The sequence below is a fragment of the Gopherus evgoodei genome, chromosome 11 (assembly GCF_007399415.2).
Source record: "Gopherus evgoodei ecotype Sinaloan lineage chromosome 11, rGopEvg1_v1.p, whole genome shotgun sequence".
Taxonomy (NCBI): domain Eukaryota; kingdom Metazoa; phylum Chordata; order Testudines; family Testudinidae; genus Gopherus; species Gopherus evgoodei.
In genome coordinates, this window is record NC_044332.1 from 38,379,419 (window position 1) to 38,389,109 (window position 9,691).

Genomic DNA, 9,691 nt, shown 5'->3' on the forward strand with positions numbered 1-9,691 from the left:
AAAATCAAGGAAATAGTTAAGAGACATCTCACTGTAGCCATTATTATAGTGCAAATTACCAGGTAAAGCAATCCAGAAGCTGTCAGGAAAGGTTAGTAAGAAAGAGTGTCAGGAAATCAACCATTCAGCAATTCATCATGGCCTAACACTAGCTCTAAAATGAAGCCATTTTTAAAAGGGATTGTTTTATGAAGTAGGAGACATTATCTTCTTTTACAGAAGTGAATAAAGATAACAATGTGAGTGGTTCTCTTATGAAAGATATAAAGGCATAATGATGAAAAATTTTGATTATTTTATTACACACATTTGCAGGCAAGATAAAAATGAGAGAGAGTTTGTTAGAACTGAAAAGAGTCTGTGTCATACATTACCTTGATTTTATTTGAATTTGTAATATAGAGCCTGATCTTGCAGTCTTTGCTCAGGCAAAACTCCCAGGATTTCTAACTCATTACTCTGGTCTGTACAGGCTGTGTAAGGCTTCAGAATAACTCACAAAAATTCTGTAACACATTTCCCATGTTATTACATACAAAATACTGGTTATAAAACAATCTTTACACCACTGAGGAAAAATAAGACTTTATTATCTAGCTCACTAGCAAATATTATCTGCCTCTTTCTTAGACTTTAAAGGACTTGGCAAATTAGTAACTCCGGTTTTATAATTTACACTTGATGATTCTTTTCCATAGCCCCTCTGTGATTTCCTGTATAATATTCAGAACTAGGGAAAACAGTTAATCCACAACAGAGAAACCTGCTACATCTTCTGATAATTTTTTGAGGCTAAACATCCCATTATTAATCAGAGGATAGTGCCAACAAAACTGAAAAGAGAAAATATACCTCTAATTCTCAGTAGCAGAAAAATGCTGCCTAGAGATGGTGGGAGTTTTTGGGGAGAACTGGGAATAGTCTCATTGGGATTGGAATGTATTTGGAGAATTTCTATTAGGACACAGAAAAATTCACACCTGGGTCACTGGGGTAGGTCACATTAATCTCAGATTAGTAGAGAGCAAAGCCCTTGCCATCTGATGGCTGACCAGTGGCCTATGTGAAATAAGTTTGTGCCATAACAACTGGACACTACAAAACCCACCACCAAACCTGACATTCTAACTGGCATCAGTGGAGAGACAAAATAGTGAGTAGTACTAGTCATGAAAAAGCACTGGAGGTCAATCCTGGCTTTCTTAGAAAAAAACCTAAAATGTGCTTTCAAGGAGAGAACTAAATTGTTTGGTATTTAGGGAAAGAATAATTCATGGAGGCCCATAGAATTTTCTAGATAATTCTGGTGAGTTGAGGTAGAGGGGAGAGAATGGAATATAAGAGGTAGAGATTTGGAGGAGAGCAGGCTCCCAAAGAGTACAAAGGAGGAAATAAAACAGAAGATCTATTCCAAATCCAGTTTCTGAGACAGTGCATCAGAATTAAAAGCTCAATAAAGGAATATGTATTTTATTTCAGGAAATGGAAAAAAAGCCAAGAAGTAAGGAGAGAAAGAGTTGCAATTAAGAACACTATGAATCTGTTGGGAATTGTGCCCAACTACAGGTAAGTAGATGTCATGTCAGCAGCCCTGCCAAAGAACCAGAACAGGAATGAAAAGGAAAGGAAATCCAGAGCATCAAAGTCCTTAGGATGGTGCACAGGACATTCTGAGTACTCAAATTCACCAACTCCATACAAAGGTGAAGAAGAGGAAATCCTCTTCGCGTTACCCTTGTGCAGGAGCCACAGTGAGCAAGTAGCTTATCAAGGGGGAAAAGTCTTTAGTTTACCCTGAAGGGCAAGAAGAGGAAATTTAACAAGACTTGCTGGAGATTTCATTAAATGTCTAACTCCCCACCCCTGTAGTTCTGGTGCCATGCTGCCTCTTTGGCCTGACATCAAAGCCTCTCAGGTATATCTTCCATAACGAAGATTCACCAAAACATTTTCATAAATAACCAAAGCAACTTCTTATCAGTTTTTTTTCCAATTCCCAAATAAATACCAACAGATAAGAGCAATTTCAAAGCCTGGAAACAGCCATCCTTCACTAGTTAAACCTTCAGAAATACATCGAGCCCACTAGCTTTTTGCTTCCATTTGATATTGGATGAGAAATTACCAGTCACTTGACTACTCTTAAGTCATTTCTCAGAAACAAATTTATAGAAATTAAGTAGCTTCTACATATTTTTTTTAAAAATTCATTGCTCTTTATGATTAGTAGTAGAAAATTAATCAATTATCCAAAGCAAGAATATGCCTCAACAAGTAAATTTATTTTCAATTCATTTGTATCCCTTCATGTTATAGAGGCTTAACTGAATGCAGAGAATATTGAATGTAGTATAATTATCAGTAAGGTTTTAAAAAATAGCTTGATGTTTCTGATGTTAAAACTACAGGAGGTTTAATAATGAAGCATAAACTGGGAGCAGCTCTCTGTTGATAAGAAATGGGATGTGTATATATGCACGAGCAACATTGATATGTTGCCAAGATCTTGTGTTCATTTGCCATGCTGAATGGCACATACCACTGAGTTGCAGAAATTGTATACTACTGCCTATGAATACAAGAATATCCTTATGAAAATATAACAGCATAAATCACTTTTACTATATGAATTTCAGAGAGAGATGGAAATCCAGTCAACCACCTTCAAATCAGAACTTTTAAAATTGTTCCCTAAATTATCTATACATATATTTTAATTCATGGAAGAACACATTAACAAAATGCTACTTCCATGACATTTTGGATGAGAATCTATCTTGTTGCAATGCTAAAAATTCTCAATCCATCAATTAAATGCAGATTCAGGGCACCAGCTCATATTTCCTTGTCAAATAAATTATGTCTTACATCAAAGACCACACAGATTCCTACTTAACAAAACAGGGGAATGTCTGAATGCATCATAAATGTGAAATATGAAGGAGGACAAAATGAGACAGCCAATAAAATGGAAGATTTGTTAGGCAGCTAAAAAGTACCTTAGAAATGATGCTCCTGGCAATCAGAATTTGTGATTAAAGAAATATTATTTAATCTGCCACTAACTTTTCCTGTAGATTGAGGTCCTATTATTATACTAACTGGCAAAAATCTGCAAAGAACAAAAAGATTATGCAAACAAAAAGTAGCAAATGAAAACAGGACATCAAATATGTGCATTTCTAATCTGTATTTTGTTAGGGGGAAGAATCTGTTGTAAAAACAGCAAATTATGAAGGAAAACATTAAAGAAAAATACGGAGAACACCATCCACCAGGGGGCTAAAGTCAGAAATGCATGTACCTCTAATCATGAAATGCTGGCCTACTTTAAAAGGTTTATAGCCAGACTAAAAGAGTTATTGGGCTTTAATCACCAGTTCAGAACATCAGTTTTATACTAGTGTAACTTTGTTAAAATCAGTGGTGTTGTTTTTGGCATAAAATTGGTGTAATATAACCAGGCTCATTATTTACAAATATTACTATTTATGGCTGTTGAAATATCTCAGCTTTCTCAAAAAAAGAAGTTTTACACATCAACCCAAGTTTCAGTAATCAGGACTTCACTGGGAGATTGGAGTGGTCAGGGAATGCAGGACTGAGCCTCTAATCAGTATAAAATATTTTTAAAATTCCAAGGACCCATTGCCTTCCCTATGTATGGATGGTCACATCAGGACCAGCGCTAGGGGTTTGAGCGCCCTAGGCGGATGGCAATTTCGGCGCCCCGTGCTGGTCCCGCAGCTTCGGTGGCGCTGCCGCAGTGGTGCCTGCAGAGGGTCTGGTGCTCCTTGGCTCCGGTGGAGCTGCCGCAGTCGTGCCTGCGGGTGGTCCACCAGAGCTGCGCGAGGAGCTGACCGTCCGCAGGCACCACTGCGGCAGCTCCACCGGAGCCGCGGACCACCGGATCCTCTGCAGGCACCACTGCAGCAGCTCCACCGGAGCCGCCTGCCGCCCTCTCCGGCAAAATGCCACCCACCAATAATTCTGGCGCCCTAGGCGATTGCCTAGGCTGCCTAAATGGTAGCGCCGGCCCTCGGTCACATTAATAAAATGTGTTAAAGTATATTTTCCCTTACTAAAATTTTCTTCTGCATCACTGTGGCTGTGTTGGAAGATGTTTTCTACTGGTTCTCACTGGTTGAGACCCCACTCTGTAAAAGGTGAACTGTCAGATATTAAACAAGTCTATACTTCACATCTTCCCCATCTGTTCATTTCCTTCTCTCAAGGTCTCTTGTCCAAACCCAGGGGCGGAGTGGGGGTGGGGTCTGGAGTGAAGCTGGGGGAGCACTCCCTAGCACATAGGAAAGTCAGCACTGCTGCTTCAGCTTCCAGTCATTGGATCTCCTTATGCCTGAATTTGCTAAATTAAGGGATCCTCTAGTATTAGAAATCCTCTTCATCAGATCAGCTCTTAACCTTCTCTTAGATTGAGCTTTTTTAAATTTTCTGTGCAAGGCAGGTTTTCCAGACCTCAAATTATTCTTGTAGTTCTTTTCTGAATCTTTCCCAGTTTGTCAACACTGGAACTGGACCTGTGTCCAGTATTCCAATAATAGTCTCACTATTGTATACAGGGCTGTGCCATCTCCCTACTTCTGCTCAATATTCTGCTGCTTACATGTTCAAGGATCACCTTAGCTCTCTTAGGTGTGGCATCATATTGGAGTCACATATTCAGGTGGTCATCCACCATGACCCCCTAAATCCTTGTCAGTCACTGTTTTCCAGAGTACAATCCTTCATCCTTGTAACTTTGAGTGTGCTACTGAGGGTTCCTCACTATAGTCTCCTGTTCCTCTTTCCATCCAAGAACTCTATAATCCTCCATACTGTCTACCCAAATACAAACCTCATGAAGAAAAATGCAAAACTGATTTTTTTAAAATGTCCAATCTGTGAATAAATGCCACTCACTAGGACTCTTTAAAGATCTATCAGAAGCTCTATCAGCATTTGCTGTAGCATCTTCTAGCTGAAAAGAAGATAAGATAAAAGGAAAGTCATGAGCAGGAAAAAACACAATTCCACAGCATACTTAAGAATTTTTTTTTCTCTGATGGCTCTTCCTCTCAAGAAAGCAACAGCACATGACATTTTGTCTAGATCAGTGGTCCCCAACGTGGTGCCCATGGGCACCATGGCGCCCTCTGGGGCATTTATGTGCGCCTAGCGCCCAGCAGGGGAGAGAAGCCACGGCCTCACGCCTGCTGGGGACAGAGAACTCCAGGGCTGCAGGCTGAGGCTCCGGTGTTCTCTGTCCCCGGCAGGTAGGGCAGGCAGGCTTCTCTCTGGCTTCTCCAGGGCTGCAGGCTGCAGGTGCAGTTCTCTGTCCCCGGCACGGGTGGGGCCACAACTTCTCTCCAGCTTCAAAGCCAGAGAGAAGCCACAGCTCCATCCCGCCAGGGACAGAGAACTCTGGGGCTGTGGGCTGCAGGCGCCAGTGTTCTCTGTCCCCAGCAGGCCCAGGACCCGCCTAGTGCCCAGCAGCAGAGAGAAGCCGGGGCCCCCCACCTGCTGGGGACAGAGTACTCCGGGGCAGAACACCGGCGAGCGCTGGTGTTCTTTGTCCCCAGCAGGCGCAGGGCCGCAGCTTAAGCCGGAGAGAAAACACGGTCCTGCGTTTGCTGGGGACAGAGAACTCCGGGGCTGCAGGCTTCATTCTATGTTAAAGTAAGAATAATAAATATATTTGGACCATCAGTTCAACAATGTTTTACTTTTTTAAAATAAGATGAAAACTGTTTATGATATTTTGTAAAAACTCCTTAATTTTTTTTACAGGTAGTTAAAAAAGAGCAAATTCACATGGTAAGGTGAAAGAGTAATTGTCAAATAATTTAATTAATACCTTTTACATGTAAAATTACCCTTTTTATCTTATGGAGTCATATATTATGTAATATTAAATACGATGTTTTCATATTATTTGTATGTGCAAATACAAAATAAGCCTTGAAAAACTGTTGGTGCCTACCACACTCTTCTGAAAACATGAATGTGCTACTGGCCACAAAAAGGTTGGGGACCACTGATCTAGATGGATCAACAAACACAGCACAAACATATGAATGAACATAAAAGAAAACAGATCTGATAACAAAATTCAATGAAGTAGGGGTGGGGAGTATAAGGGTAGTTATGATTGTTCATGATCTACTTATACTAGTTAACCAAATGACTCGATTTGCATAGGATCTTGCAAAATGCAGGTCTTTTTGTTTAGAAACCTGAATTTACAGTAATATTGGTTGCATTAAAGAAACAGGTAAACTTACAAATCTACTTTTACATATAGGGTCATACCACATCGATGAAGTTATTGCTACCATTTGAATAAAGATCTATTTCAGTAATTACTTCTGCCACTGATTTCATGTACATAATAGTTATGTGAGTACTTTGAACATGACATGTTGTCTAGATAGATCAACAAAGAGTGTGCTAGAGTAAGCTGAGAAAGAGATTCCCAACCTGAGGTGCTTCATTGATATTTTCAAAGATAACCAAACGTAAAATTCTCATTCATTGGAGAGACAGGAATGCATTCTCAAATACAGAACAGTTGAAAACTGTAGGGTACATAGCTATGTAAGTTACCATTTTGTTTATGGTGTACTGCACCTGTGCACTTCTGGGAGTCTTCTGTCTGTAGTTCAGTCAGCTGCAGCCTGTTACAAAGAGATATATTGCGCTCTCTCACAGAGACTTTTATTTTTGTTTCTTTACTTTCCCTCTAATCTAAAGTTAAAATCACTTACAAAGAAGAACTTCCATATATACTGTCAGTGTGTGTGGAAAAAATATTATACAAACCATGACAGTCCTATAAGAACAGCCCACACTGGGTCAGAACAACAGTTCATCTAGCCTAGTATTCTGTCTTCCGATAGTGGCTGATACCAGATGTTTCAGAGGGAGGGAACAGAACAGGGCGATTCATCTCGTGGTCCATCCCCTGTTGTCCAGTCCCAGCTTCCAGCAGTTGGAGGTATAGGGATGCCCAGAGCATGTGTTGTATCCCTGATCATATTGGCTAATAGCCATTGATGGATCTATCCTCTATGAATTTACCTCATTCTTTTTTGAACCCAGTTATACTTTTGAGAAAGTGAATAAGTAAATGGTATTTACTCCTTCACATAACAGAAGAACCCAGGGTCACTCAATGAAATTAATAGCAGTATTGAAGCAAACAGAAGGAAGTACTTCACACAGCTCACAGTCAGCCTGTGAAACTCATTGCCAGGGGATGTTGTGAAGGCCAAAAGTATATTGAACCCAGTTATACTTTTGGCCTTCACAACATCCCCTGGCAATGAGTTTCACAGGCTGACTGTGAGCTGTGTGAAGTACTTCCTTCTGTTTGCTTTAATACTGCTATTAATTTCATTGAGTGACCCTGGGTTCTTCTGTTATGTGAAGGAGTAAATACCATTTACTTATTCACTTTCTCCACACTTTTCACGGTCTTATAGATCTCTATCATATTCTCCCCTCAGTTGTCTCTTTTTCCAAGCAGAACAATCCAAGTCTTTTTAATTTCTCATAAAGAAGCTCTTCCGTACCCTTAATCATTTCTTTCCCTTCTCTGTACTTTTTCCAATTCTATTCTATTTTTTTTTTTGAGATGGTGTTATCAGAACTGCAGGCAGTATTCAAGGTGTGGGCGCACCATGGATTTATATAGTGGCATTATGACATTTTTGTCTTATCTATCCCTTTCCTAATGGTTCCTTACATTGTTAGCATTCTTGACTGCCACTGCACATTGGGCAGATGTTTCCAGAGAACTATCTACAATGACTGCAAGATCTTTCTTGAGTGGTAACAGCTAATTTAGGCCCCATCGTTTTGCATGTATAGTAGAGATGATGTTTTCCAGTGTGCATCACTTTGCATTTATCAACATTGAATTTAATCTCCCATTTTCTTGCCTAGTCACCTTGCAAGATCCATTTGTAACTCTGCTGTCTGCTTTGGACTTAACTATCTTTAGTACACCTGTACCTCAATATAATGCTGTCCTTGGGAGCCAAAAGATCTTACTGTGTTATAGGCGAAACTGTGTTATATTGAACTTGTTTTGATCCACCAGAGTGTGCAGCCCACCCCCAGAGCACTGCTTTACCGCATTATATCCAAATTCGTGTTATATTGGGTGGTGTTATATCGAGGTAGTGGTGTATTTCTGTGTCATCTGCAGACTTTGCCACCTCACTCTTTACCATCTTCCCCAAATCATCTAGAGATATGTTGAAATAGCATGGGGACCCCATTATTTGTCTAACTCCACTGTAGAAACTGACCATTTATTCCTAACCTTTGTTTCCTATCTTTTAACCAGTTACTGATTCATGAAAGGACCTTCCCTCTTATCCCATGATTCTTTGCTTTGGTTAAGAGCATTTGGTGAGGGACCTGATCAAAGGCTTTCTGAAAGTCCAAGTATACTATTGCCACTGGCAGGGCCGTCCTTAGGCATAGGCAGAATAGGCAGCTGCTTAGGGCCTCACTCTCCCTGAGGGCACCACTCTGCAGGCAGCCCAGACAGTGTAGAAGCAGGGCTGCTGGGTCCTAGAGAGAGCCGAATGCAGCACAGTCTGAGGAATGGGATTGGCTGCTGGGGTCTCTGGGAAGGGGAGAGGGTAGGGGTTGGGAAAGGAGCTCACCTGTGAGTGTGACTCTTTCCCCCTGGCTGAGGTCAGGTGAGGCAGGCTCTGTGGCTCTGGAACCAGTATCCTTTGTTGTCTCCCATAACATCCATTCTTCTCCCCCCTGCCCCACGGAGCACTCCCTCCTTTCTCCCTCCTCCCCAGGAGCACCCGTCTCTCTCTCCTCCCTCCCCTCCATCAGGGCTGGGTTGGGTGAGGTGCTAGGGGATAGGTGGGGAGGAGGGGAGGCTGGCTGCCTGCCTGCTGAGGAATGACAGTGAAAGTAACTCACTTCCTCGGCAGGCAGCCAGAATTGGAATGTCACACAGGGCTTGGCTGGGGTTAGCCGGATGTGTGAAAAATCAGGATAGGGGATTGGAGTAGGGTGAGCAGATATCCCTATTTTATAGGGACAGTCCCAATTTTGGGGTCTTTTTCTTATATAGGCTTCTTTTACCCCCCCACCCCCACCCATCCCTGTCCTGATTTTACACACTTTCTGTCTGGTCACTCTAGATGGGGGTAATTGGTGCCTATATAAGACAAAGCCCCAAATAACAATCCTGAATCCAATTTCAATGTTTTTTTTAATCAATATCTTAGCCAAAAACAGAAAATTAAGTTGTTGACAATTATTAGTGACAGGTTTGGTTTGAGGCAGGGAGTGGGTCAGTTTTCATCAGAGAAACAAAAAATGTTGACTGACTTTCCTATAGCCTGTTACTCCTGATAAGAGCCCTCCAACAACTGTAATATGCTCATCTCCTTACTAGTGTATAAAGCAGGGTTCGGCAACCTACGGCACACCTGTCAAAGGTGGCAGGTGAGCTGATTTTTGATGGTATGCAGCAGCAGGCTGAGTAGCTCAGCCCATCACTGCTCGGGGGTTCCGGCTGCTGCCCTATTGCCAGCTGGAATACCAGCCATTGGCCCCACTCAGCACCTGCTGCTGGCCTGGGGACCCCCAAGAAATCCCAGGCTGGCAGTGGGCTGAGCAGGCCAGTTGAACCACTCAACCTGCTGTCAGCCTG

The 9,691-nt window shown here is 41.7% G+C and overlaps 1 long non-coding RNA gene across 2 annotated transcripts; it reads right to left on the reverse strand.

Moving 5' to 3' along the window:
- Nucleotides 1–380: 380 nt before the first annotated feature.
- LOC115660068 lies at nucleotides 381–8,720 on the reverse strand. 2 transcript variants are annotated; one of them, XR_004002727.1, is made up of 5 exons: nucleotides 8,679–8,720; nucleotides 6,607–6,677; nucleotides 4,924–4,981; nucleotides 3,000–3,112; nucleotides 381–506 (listed from the first exon to the last, which is right to left on the reverse strand). It is a non-coding gene; the product is annotated as an uncharacterized LOC115660068 (long non-coding RNA). The 2 variants fall into 2 exon arrangements; XR_004002728.1 differs by lacking the exon at nucleotides 3,000–3,112.
- Nucleotides 8,721–9,691: the final 971 nt, after the last annotated feature.